The 12,423-nt window shown below is 36.0% G+C and overlaps 1 non-coding gene across 1 annotated transcript; it reads left to right on the forward strand.

Annotated features, from left to right (window-relative positions):
* The first annotated feature begins 1,451 nt into the window (after window positions 1–1,451).
* LOC128287134 (small nucleolar RNA R71) lies at window positions 1,452–1,556 on the forward strand. Its single transcript, XR_008277831.1, has one exon. It is a non-coding gene; the product is annotated as a small nucleolar RNA R71 (small nucleolar RNA).
* The last annotated feature ends 10,867 nt before the right edge of the window (window positions 1,557–12,423 follow it).

Below are 12,423 nucleotides of genomic sequence, written 5' to 3' on the forward strand. Positions count from 1 at the left end.
AGTTCACCTGTGCCAACATCAATAATTATTTTAGCAGTTGCTAAAAAGGGCCTTCCTAGAATTAAAGGAGTGCTAATATCCTCCTCTATGTCTAGAACAATGAAGTCAACGGAAAATATAAATTTATCGATTTTAACTTGTACATCTTCAATAATACCCCTAGGGAATCTTATAGTTTTATCTGCTAATTGAATGCTCATCCTAGTCATTTGGGTTTCCTAAGACCTAGTTGCTTAAACATATTGTAAGAAGTGACGTTGATACTAGCCCCTAAATCAGCTAATGCATTATTAATATCTAAACTGCTAATTAAGCAAGGAATTATAAAAATCCCTGGATCTTTTAGTTTTTTGGGTAGTTTATTTTGGAGAATAGCTGAACAAACTGCGTTCAGCTCCACATGTGATGCCTCGCCCAACTTCCACTTATTTACTAAAAGCTCCTTTAAAAATTTCATTATGTTTGGCATCTGCGATAGAGCTTCAATAAACGGTAAGTTAATATGTAATTCTTTTAAGAGTTTAAGAAATTTACCAAATTGTTCATCTGAGCGGTCTTTCCTTGTCGCATTGGGGTATGGCACACGAGGTTTATATTTGACAGTCACTGGTTTGCTTTATTATAATCTACCTCACCTTTAATTTTGCTTACCACTGTTTCTTGCCTCATTTCTGGCTCAGGCTCAACAAATCCTTCTTCATTTTGAACATTAATCGCGTTGAGCTGTTCCCTTGGCTTAGGTTCAGTGTTACTTGGCAAGCTACCTTGTGGTCGTTCGGAGATTAGTTTAGAAAGCTAACCTATCTGAGTTTCGAGCCCCTGGATCGACACTTCTTGTTTTTTAAGTGTTGTCTTGGTGTTCTGGAAATGAGTTTTTGACACCGATATAAACCTTGAGAGCATCTCTTCAAGGTTCGGCTTCTTTTCCTGTTGGTAGGGTGGTTGCTAGTATCCTGGAGGATGTTGTGGCCTTTGATTTCCTTGACCGCCCCATGAGAAATTGGGGTGGTTCCTCCAACCTGTATTATAAGTGTTACTATATGGATTATTTTTGAGATCGAGGATTATTACCCATGTAATTTAACTGGTTGTTATCCATGTTGTGGCCATAAGGTTGGTATTTCGAATAGCTTGTTCCACCTCCACTTGCTGCGCACTGCATTACTGGGTGAACCTGTGAATAACTAAGAAAGCCATCAATTTTCTTATTCAAGAGTTCTACTTGATTAGAGAGCATGGTGACCGAATTGACGTTATAAACGCCGGCTGTTTTCATTGGCTTTGTCCTCATGACTTGCCACTAATAGTTATTCAGTGACATCTCCTCAATAAACTCATAATCATCTTCAGGTGTTTTATTGTTGATGGTGCTGCCAGCAACTGCGTCAACCATTTGTCGAGTCGAAGGATTCAAGCCATTATGGAATGTTTGAACCTGAAGCCAAAGTAGTAACCTATGGTGAGGGCACCTTCTCAAAATGTCCTTGTATCTCTCATGCATCGTAAAGTGTTTCTAAATCCATCTGCACAAAAGAAGAGATATCATTACGTAATTTAGCTGTTTTAGCCAGTGGAAAATATTTTAGTAAAAATTTTTCAGTTATTTGTTCCCAAGTAGTAATTGACCCTCATGGTAATGAGTTCAACCACTGTTTAGCTTTGTTCCTTAATGAGAAAGGGAATAACTAAAGATGAATGGCATCGTCAGAAACGCCATTAATTTTAATGTATCGCATAGTTCCAAAAAGTTTGCTAAGTGAGCGTTGGGATCTTCATCCTGCAAATCATCAAACTGAAAAAACTATTGTATCATTTGAATTGTGTTAGGTTTTAGTTCAAAAGTATTTGCAGCTACAGCAAGTCTAACTATGCATGATTCAGTTCCTGTTAAAGAAGGTTTAGCATAATCATAAATAGTGCGTGGAACAGGATTTTGATTAGCCGCAATTGTAGGAGGTAGCTGATTGTCTTGGTTTTCAGCCATCTTTTCGGTTGGGGGTTGAGTATCGTCTCCTTGCTCGTTCTCTTTGTATCTTAAGCTTCGTCTTATTTCTCTTTGGTTTCTGCAAAATATGTGATCGATTTCTTCATCAAAAAGTAGTGGTCCTGACAGGTTTCTTCTAGTCATAAACTATAAAAAACCTGCCAATGGAAAGAAAAAGTAAATTAATAAATAATAATAATAATTAAATTAAATTAAATTGCAAGAAAAATAAATGGCTAAAGTAATAAAAATTGAGCATTCCTAATATCATAGTTCCCCGGCAATGATGCCAAAAACTTGATCGCGTGATTTCGTGATAAGTTTTAAATATTTATAGTTAATCGTTCTTGAAACTAACTATTATCGCAATGTAGGCATGTGTACCTATCGAACAGTAGTATAGTTTTAGCAAGACTGGATTGTCAAACCCAAAGGAACTAACAGTACTAGTAATGACAATCTTTTTATTATCTAGCCTAGGAATAAAGAGGTTTTGTTTTTACCTAACTAATTATCTAAACTAAGAACTCACAGAGAATAGAATTGAGGAATTGCTTTTGGGAAAATCGATTGACTTAAGACAATACCTAAGGAAAAATCCACCTAGACTGTACTTGTTATTCTGGCTCCGAATTGGACGATTTATTCATTTAACTTGTTCCTTAGAGATCCCAAAGTATTTTATTATCCCTACTCAAGACTAATAACGTCTAATCCCTAGATTGAATAATTGAGACCTTTCTCTAATTAACACCTTAGGGTTGCATTAACTCGATCTATGGATCCCCTTATTAGGTTTCGCCCTAATCCATCAAAATCTTGTCACCCTTTGTCTAGGCGTGCAAACAACTCCGCTTAATTATGACAAATGTACTCTTAGACAGGGTCTATTCCTCCTCTGAATAAGAGCTTATCTTGAATCAATATCCTGGGATATCAAAACAAGAATTAAAAACACATAATTAAGAACAAGTTAAATATTTATCATACAATTCAGAAAATAATAACAAGATTCATCTTAGGTTTATTTAGGGGTTTTAGTTCATAACTAAATAAGAAAACATCTCAGAATAATAAAGAATACAAAACATAAAGAAAACCCAAAAATCCTGAAGGGGAAATTGAGGAGAGATCTCCAGTCTTTATGGTGAATCCGGCTTCTGAGATGGATCAATCGGCTTCCTTGGAGTAATTCCTTACTCCCTATTTTGTGTCTCCCTTTTCTTCCTCCTCTAGGGTGTATTTATAGGCTTTGGAATGCCTAGGAGCCCTCAAAATTAGCCTTTTTCGAATTGGACTCAACTTGGGCTCGGCAGGGACACGCCCGTGTTCAATTACTTCAGGCCGTGCTCGAGCCTACCAAATTGACACGGCCGTGTGATCTGCCCGTTTGAGGAGGTCCAGGCCGTGTTGATTTCATACTTTGGCCCATTTTCTCTATTTTTGGCCCGTTTCTCATTCCTTTTGTAACACTCTTAACCCGTATCCTTTTCCGAAATAAGGTTATGAGGTATTACTTGACTTAACAAAACTTCTATAAGGTCAAAGATACTTAACAGACAAAAATTATCAACAATGCAAACCTGTCGCATTGATTTTCCATAAGAGCTATTATAAAATTTCTAAAATGACTCACTATCAAAACATAGCCGAATATCTAATAACAAATTAACTACTATCAAGTTATAACTAAAACATTTCAACACATTAGTTCAATTATAAAGTTTCACTAAACCAAATGAGCAAGCCATCTTCGCATGGCTATAATGTATACAAAGTCGAAATATCATTCTACCTATAGTCTATCCTATACATGCCTTAAACCATGATGATATACAATCTTCTCAACTCACGTAATGACTCGATAGTGTGATGATATCTCCGGCTCTTCCAACTTGAACTAAAGTATAAACCTATAAGAAATAGAAAAGAGAACACGGAGTAAGCTTCAACGCTTAGTAAGTTTTAAGCAATGCAAACAATTAATTTACTTATAGATCAGTTATTTCAAATTATCAAGAAATCATTCCTAGATAATTTCCATCTTGGCCAAGTATCCATGAACATAATGCATATTTAGCAAATTCACCTCACTTGAATCTGAGCTCAATTAAAACCAAATATTGAAATCACAAATATGATCACAAGAACTCGAAAAGAATCTCATTAACTAGTTTTAACCATGTTTGCAACAAAATCACAAATTCACTACAAGCTGTCTTCCTGAGCAACAGTCACTAAATTATTTATAACTAGAGCTAAGGAACTCCAATTCAAGTGCCGTTAATTTTCCCTATAAATAGACTCATATGTCTTCCATCCATAAAATTTTCAGAATTTTTGGTTTGACCAATCAATACTATATTTTTATTGAAGTTTCCTCTATTTCACTGTTTGACTATTCTGACCACTCTTCACTACGAATCAATTTTCTCATTATACAGAATTCGAAATATGTTATCATTTATTTCATTTGAAACTAGACTCATTAAGGAGTCTAAGTATATAAATTTTATCTTATAATCATCATTGTACAATTTACAAGGATTTTCTAAAAACAGAACAGGGGATTTCAAAGTCATTTTGACTGTATCTCACGCCACTTCAAATATCTCATTATCTACAATTCTTTTGCTTATACAGTTTCTTTTATAAGAAACTATACTCATTAAGCTTTAATTACATAATTTATTCAGCTTCTAATTAAATTTCCACAATTTATGGTGATTTTCCAAAATCACGCTACTGCTGTTGTCCCAAGCAGATTTATTACAAATTTGCTCTTTCACACATTCCTTGCATTCAAATTATCTAAACATGTATATCATGTCATGCAAGATCGAACTCATATAACATAGGCATTAAAATGATTCACTAACAGCTTTAGTTCAATTGAAATGAATAAAATTCAATATCATATTCACATTTAATTTTCCATGATCGTAATCACCTAAAAATAGATCATATACTTCCACAAACCTTTCGACAAGGGCCAAGTGTTTATATTTGAATATAAACATAGAATCACTTCACATAACTTCACACATTTACCGAATATATCACGATCACATTTACAGTCATAACACTTATTCACAGATGCATCACTTTATATATTTATAATTTAATTCAAATCAAATCGCATACGAGTACATGATACGTACCTGGCCAACTTAATATGTAATACACTTTCAATTTGTCAACTTAGTGTAGGATCTTGTAATTGTATACTTTTATCAAATTCTTCGGCACTTGGACGACTAGGTATAAAACCCGAAATTTTATTACCAGCACAAAGCTTGCGGGACTTTAGCGGATACATTTCAACCGAAGCTCATGGGTCTTTAGCCGGATAAATTTCAAAGACGAAGCTCATGGGTCTTTAGCAGGATATATTTCCATACACATTTCATCTTCTTAAATTACTTATGATAGAAACTAGAAATCTATTTCAGTCTTTGCTTCGATCATATTCTTTAAATCATTTCATACACACAGTGCCTTACACCCGATCTCGCACACATAGTGCTCGGTTAATAATGTCGCACACATAGTGCATATATTCATTCACACACACCATGCTGCCCTTTTCATTCGTGCATATACATACCCATAGTATATTTATTCAATACCATCAGCTCAATAATACATTTTCAATTCAACATTTATTCACATATAAAAATTCACAATTCAGAAGTTATGTGTAATCTAGACATACATAGTAATCTAAGCGTTAATTACCTAGAACTTACCTTATTATCGAACAAACAGCTCCGACTGGCTACTCAACGACCTTCGTTTTCTTCTTATCCGAACTTCATTCTCTTTGATTTTGAGCTTAATTTAAACAATTAAACAATTTCAATTATCTTATAAATTCATCATAACTCAATTTCTATTTATTTTAAACACATATATCATACGGCACTTTCATCATTGATGAATTATACGCATAACATGGCTGACTGCTCCTAGTTCTTACATTCGACTAGCTTGTTACAACATTTTCATATTAACAATTGAACATTCATCTAATTTTAGTCAAGCAAAATTTACTTTCTCTTACTACTATCACATACATGGCAACTCAATTCCTTTCATGTCAATTTACATTTAACTAAATAACGTTTTAATATTTAGTACATCCGCAATGGCACAATCGACTTATCTCCCATTCCACTTCCCATACCTTAACCGAATACTCCTAAAATATTTCAATTTTTCCCAACTACATCCAAGAGCTTAAAATTTACTTAATTGAGTTTATCCAAGTCTATCTTATTATCTAGCTAAAACAATAATTAAGTTCATTTCAAGTCTTCCATGACCGAATGTACATATATATATATCTAACTCAATAACAACAAATTATTAACCTCCCATTTCAAGTCTACATTCGGCATCCATAAAGCACTCTCTAGCAATTAAGTTAAAAGAAAAATTTCACATAACTTAACCTTACTCCACAATAGCCAAATTAGGATTTTGTCCATTTTAACCATTTATAGAATTTTTACTTAGTTCATATTCATCTATAACCATTTCAAATCACACACTACAAAACATCATCAATTTGACATATAAGAACATAACCAAATGTTTCTTGCAACACAAACTCAAAAATTAACACATGGGTCATGTTATGAGCATCAAAACAAACTCAACTTCACAAAAATTCCAAAAGAATCACATGATATCGTACCTTAATCTATAAATTCACATAGTCGAATGTCCTAGCTTCCATTTTTCTTTTCTTTTCCTTATGGTTTCGGCAAGATGAAAAAAAAAGATGATGGAACTTTGTTTTTATCACCACTTACTAATCTAAATTTATTATTTCAATATATAAAAATCATTTTATAATAAAATGTTTATTTATATCTTTATTATACATAATTCCCACCAATTAAAAATGAAGACAAGAGAACACATTATTACATGCGTGTGTTGGCCGGCCATTTACATTCAAAAATGGTCTATTTGACATGCAAGTCCCCCAAACTCCTAAACATAAAATATTTGGCCACTACACATTTGCCTATCCCATTTCCAAGGTTTCTTAAATAAGTCCTTTTTAACTAATTCCACATCCAAATACCAGAAATCAAAACACGATATTTTCACATATAACAAACATAGAATATAACATTCAATTTTTTTTTTTGGTTCGGAAACCACTGTTCTGACTAGGGTCTAAACTAGGTTGTTACACCTTTCGCTCTCCTATTCTCTCCTAAGTATAAAGTATGAAATTAAAGCATTAGAAGCATCGAATTCACCAATTCTAATAGGAAATCATCCATCAATTGTGTTAAACATGGGGTAAAAATATGTATAAAATACGATTTATAATTAACCTACACCCACACAAGAGCCGAAAGTACACAGAATGATAGAGGCAAAGGCTTAGCACATCACACTCCTAGAAACAACGGTAGCAGAAGCAGATATTATAAGAAAACTATTAGTACAACCAAAAGAGGAAAGAGAGAAAGTAACCGAATAGAGTAGTTACTACCAAAGTCGACAGAGAACACTGAAGAATTGGCACAGTGGGAAATACGAAATACCAGTATTTGATCAAGAAGCATCTCATTGAGAGAGGGAAGAAGAGAATTGGCCAGTTAAGAAATGAGTAAGGGAGAGAGAGAATAGAATTAGTCAAGAATCAGGAGTTAAAAGCCAAAGAATTTGAGAGAGGAAAGTGGGGAATTCAGCCAAGAACTTAAAAAAAAAAGCACTAGAGAAAACAGTTGCTAAAAGAGTAAGGGAGAAAAGAAATCGGTCAAAAGGGACACTACAAAGATAAGCCAAAACTAAAATAGACCTAGAATGACAAATGTTTGAATGCTCAATAGGAAAGTTCAGCTACCCAAAATAGAGAATGAAGAGGACTCGAAACAACTTTAGAAGCTAAGAATGAGGAAAGAGCAAAAATGTACAGTAACCGAAACTAACACTCACCCTCCAAAGCCAAATTCCTCCCCAAAACTGATTCTTTGAGTGCCTAGAATCCCCATTCGACACAACACCTCCCTCTTCTCATCTCCCTATGATTTTCTCCTAAAGTCTCTCCAACCATCCCCTAAATTCATTGATCCACTCCTTAACCTCTCCTCCAATCTCTCTACCTATTAATTTGAACTCCCTTCAAACTCCTTAGATTTTCGGTCAACCAAGGGCACTCCCATGTACTCATAGAAAAATAAAATATTCCTTTTGCATCGCTAAACCTCGAACCTCAGACCCCATGGTACAATCCACACGCCCCTATCCCCTAGATCAGTAGTCTTTTATGATATGATTTACCCATAATTATTTAAAAGCCTACTGTCTAGAGATAGTGCTTATTCATTTGAAAACAAAACGTTTTGCACCTGCCCAGGCTTGAACCTAAGACTTCTCAAATTGTTCCAAGAACACTTAACCACTGAAGCAGACAGATATTTGTGTCACTTTCTTGCACGACTAAGCATATTTGTAAAGACTACTAATTGTTCCCATTCTCAAAGCCTAATACTTCTAGGCCCAAAATTCAGGGCGTTACAGTTCACCCCTCCTTAAAGAAATTTCATCCCCGAAATTTCCAACTATCAGATCAATCGCATAACACAGACTACACCACTACGATCCTGTCGCGCACTACAATTCTGAAACACTACCACAATTAACTTAAGTGCTTTCAGTACAGTCTATAATAGACTGGGACAATGCGTCAATCCAATCGTTAGCCTTCATCAGGGCAATACCAGCAATACCCCTAGAAATCTCTGCTTTATTTGACTGGAGTTGTTCCTGCCGACCCTCGGCCCCTAAATGAAGTATTGGTCCAGCAACCCTCTCCAAAATCCATAGCATAGCCTGGGACAATACAACGTCCTTAGCCACAGTAGTGAGTGACACTAGCGTCTCACTCACATCCAGATCAGGCATATTGTCAGATGAAGAGGACCCAGCTCGAGCTCTTTTACGGCCTCTACCACGACCTCCTATACCTCTTTCATGAGTACCTTTAGTGCTTATTGTCTACTCACATTTTATCTGAATTAATATTGTTTATTAATAGATATTTTATGGAAATAGTATCAAAAGTATAAAGTTTTATTCTTGTATAATGCAGCGTCTATCAGTGCCTATCGATTTTACTACAGTTTCAGTATACACTACTAAAGAGTTTGTAGTACGGTGTACTACCTACAGTAGTCTCAGTTATCCTACCTATGGCAATTTCAATCAAAATCAAAATACAATTTTTAGAGAGAACTTACAGGATCAGCGTGGAGACTCGATGTACCACACATTCAGTAAAACATTTCAAAATACTTTCAACTCATTTGGAACAGTTCTTCTTGAAATTCCAAGTTTTTAGAAGAAACCCAAATCCACAGCCGAGTTTTACAACTTGGCTCTGATACCACTAAAAGTAACACCCCAAACTCGGCCTGGGCATTATGACCGAATCTGGCAGTGTCACGTTGAAGTGTTTTTCGTAAAATGCAATATCATTGAAAAACATCATTTCCATATTTTTCGAATGTGTGATCTTAATGATGATTTTAAAATGTGTCGTTCATCTCAAAATTTACATCCCAATCAAAAGGTAATTACTTTAAAATTGTTATTCATTTCCGAAATCATTTAATAGCAGAAGCTTTTAAAACATGTTGCATAAATGTGGTGTTTTGAAAAACATTTATCTTTTTGAAAAACCGCATCCTAATGCTAGCAGATCAAAATAACAAAACCCAAAATTAAAGATTAAAAATTTAAAGAGGCCTTATTACAAAATACCCAATTTAAATTACTTATAAATTAAAAACCAAATATGGAAACATGAGCAGTTGTGTGGCCACCTTCGAGTCCCTCGCAGCACTGATCTGCCTAAAGATTACCTGTGCAGATAAGCAGAAGGGTGAGTTTACGAAAACTCAATGTGTAATCCCCTAATAAACAAACAGTCAAACATACAGTGAGCAAATACAGTCTGGGCTTAAGCCCTTTTTAGTAACAGTGACAATATCAGTTTGGGCTGCCCATCTTAATACAAAAACAGTCATATGTTCAGGCCTTGGCCCATTGCAGTAACAGTAAACAGTATGCAAGTCCTACCCATCCAGCCTCTACACTTGATCTCCGTCCAACCCCACACTCCATGTGGGGATAAAATTAACCCACCCATCCCTACACTCCATTTAGCACCAGTTGAGGCACTAAATAATATTTGCAGTACAGCTACCAGTATCATAGGCTTAGAGCCATCAGTGATTTGCAGCAAAGCTGCCAGTATAATACACTTACTCCAATCGTAATAAACCCATCCCCATACAATGCATCATACAGTCATGTCATGTCATATGATAGAATCATACATGTATCCATTACAGTTTAAATTACATGCTAAAATACGGTCGTACATGTACACACATATATATACAACACATAGGGGCAATATAGTCAGCTTAATACATAAGGGCAAAATAGTCATTTTACCTCATAAAGGCAAAATAGTTATTTTACCACATCAGGGCAAAACAGTCATTTTACCTCATAAGGGCAAAATAATCATTTTACCATATAAGGGCAAAACAATCATTTTACCACATAAGGGTAAAATAGTCATTTTACCTCATAGGGGCAAAATAGTCATTTTACCACATAATGGAAAAATAGTCATTTTACCACATAAGCGCAAAATAGTCATTTTATCAATTAAGGGTCCAGGCACACTTACCGACCCAATAGTAGGTCCACAGTCGTCTCATGCGACTCGTGCAACTTGAACAGTCAAATAGAGAAAATGGGCCCAAGGCCCATTATGCGGACCCATGTTGGCCCACACGCCCGTGTGGCCCAGAAAGCCTAGAAATGGCCTTGGCCATGTTGATTACACAGCTTGGCCCAATATTCTCCACACGTTCGTGTGGTTTTCCCGTGTGGGGCGCACACGCGACTGGGGCCCACACTGCCCCTTTTGGCCCAACATGGCCCAAAACTGCCTAAGCCGACGAAATCGCTCTTGGGCCTCTACGATCAAATGCCCACATTTATGTGTTCGAATTACCACATGAGGGAGCGCACGCCTGTGTAGTGTCAATGGTCACATTTTTTAGCTTTGCCAATTTATGATTTGGGCAGTGTCTACACACCTGTTTGCGTAAAAGTTAGCCCACGAGCGCTCCAACCTAATTCAAGCAGAAGCTTCGGTTAATAAGATAACAATCGATTCGAAGCAAACTCTAATCAAAACATTTATCCAAAAGATTACCTATCACTTGTTTATATCGGTCGATTGTGGCTTGCCCACCTAATCCACCGCAAGAGACTAATCACTAGGCCTTAGGGGTTACCTGCGTTCCCATTAAACCTTATCAACCATCAAACAAATGAACCATTTGCACTAGACGAATAATCACTTACCAAAAATGCAGAGTCCAGATTAGAAGAAAAGAATAACTAGCCTACACCCACACAAGATCCAAAAGTACACAGGATGACAGAGGCAAAGTATTAGTACAACACACCCTTAGCAATAACGGCAACGGAATCAGATATTATAAGAAAACTATTAGTACAACCGAAAGAGAAAAGAGAGAAAGTAACCGAATGAGTAGTTACCACCAAAATTAACATAGAGCACTGAAGAATTGGCACAGTGGGAAAAATGAAGTAGCAGTATTCGATCAAGAAGAATCTAATTGAGAGAGGGAAGAAGAGAAGAAGACAATCAGCCAGCCAAGAAACGATTGAGGTAGAGAGAGAAGAGAATCAGTCAAGAATCAGGAGTTAAAAGCCGTAGAATTTGAGAGAGGAAAGTGGAGAATTCGGCAAAGAACTTAAAAAAAGAGCACTAGAGAAAACAATTGCTAAAAGAGTAAAAGAGAAAAGAAATCGATCAAAAAGGATACTGCAAAGATAAGCCAAAATCGAAATAGTCCAGAAATGACAAATGCCTGAATGCTCAATAGGAAAGTTCATCTACCCAAAACAGAGAATGAAGAGAACCCTAAACAACCTCAGAAACTAAGAATTAGGAAAGAGCAAAAATGCACAGTAACCAAAACTGACACTCACCCCCTAAAGCCAAATTCCTCCCTAAACCTGATTCTTTGAGTGCCTAGAATTCCTATTCGACACAACACCTGCCTCTCCTCATCTCCCCACGATTTTTTCCTAAAGTCTCTCCAATCATCCCCGAAATCCCTTAATCCACTCCTTAACCTCTCCTCCAATCTCTCCACCCACTAATTTGAACTCCCTTCAAACTCTTTAGAGTTTCGGTCAACCTAGGGCACTCCATGTACTCACAGCAAAATAAAATACTCTTTTTGCATGCCAAACCTCGAACCTTAGACCCTATGGTACAATCCACATGCCCCTATCCCCTAGATCAATAGGCCTTTTATGACATGATTTACCCACAATTATTTAAAAGCCTACTGTCT

Source organism: Gossypium arboreum, chromosome 13, assembly GCF_025698485.1.
Source record: "Gossypium arboreum isolate Shixiya-1 chromosome 13, ASM2569848v2, whole genome shotgun sequence".
Classification (NCBI taxonomy): Eukaryota; Viridiplantae; Streptophyta; class Magnoliopsida; order Malvales; family Malvaceae; genus Gossypium; species Gossypium arboreum.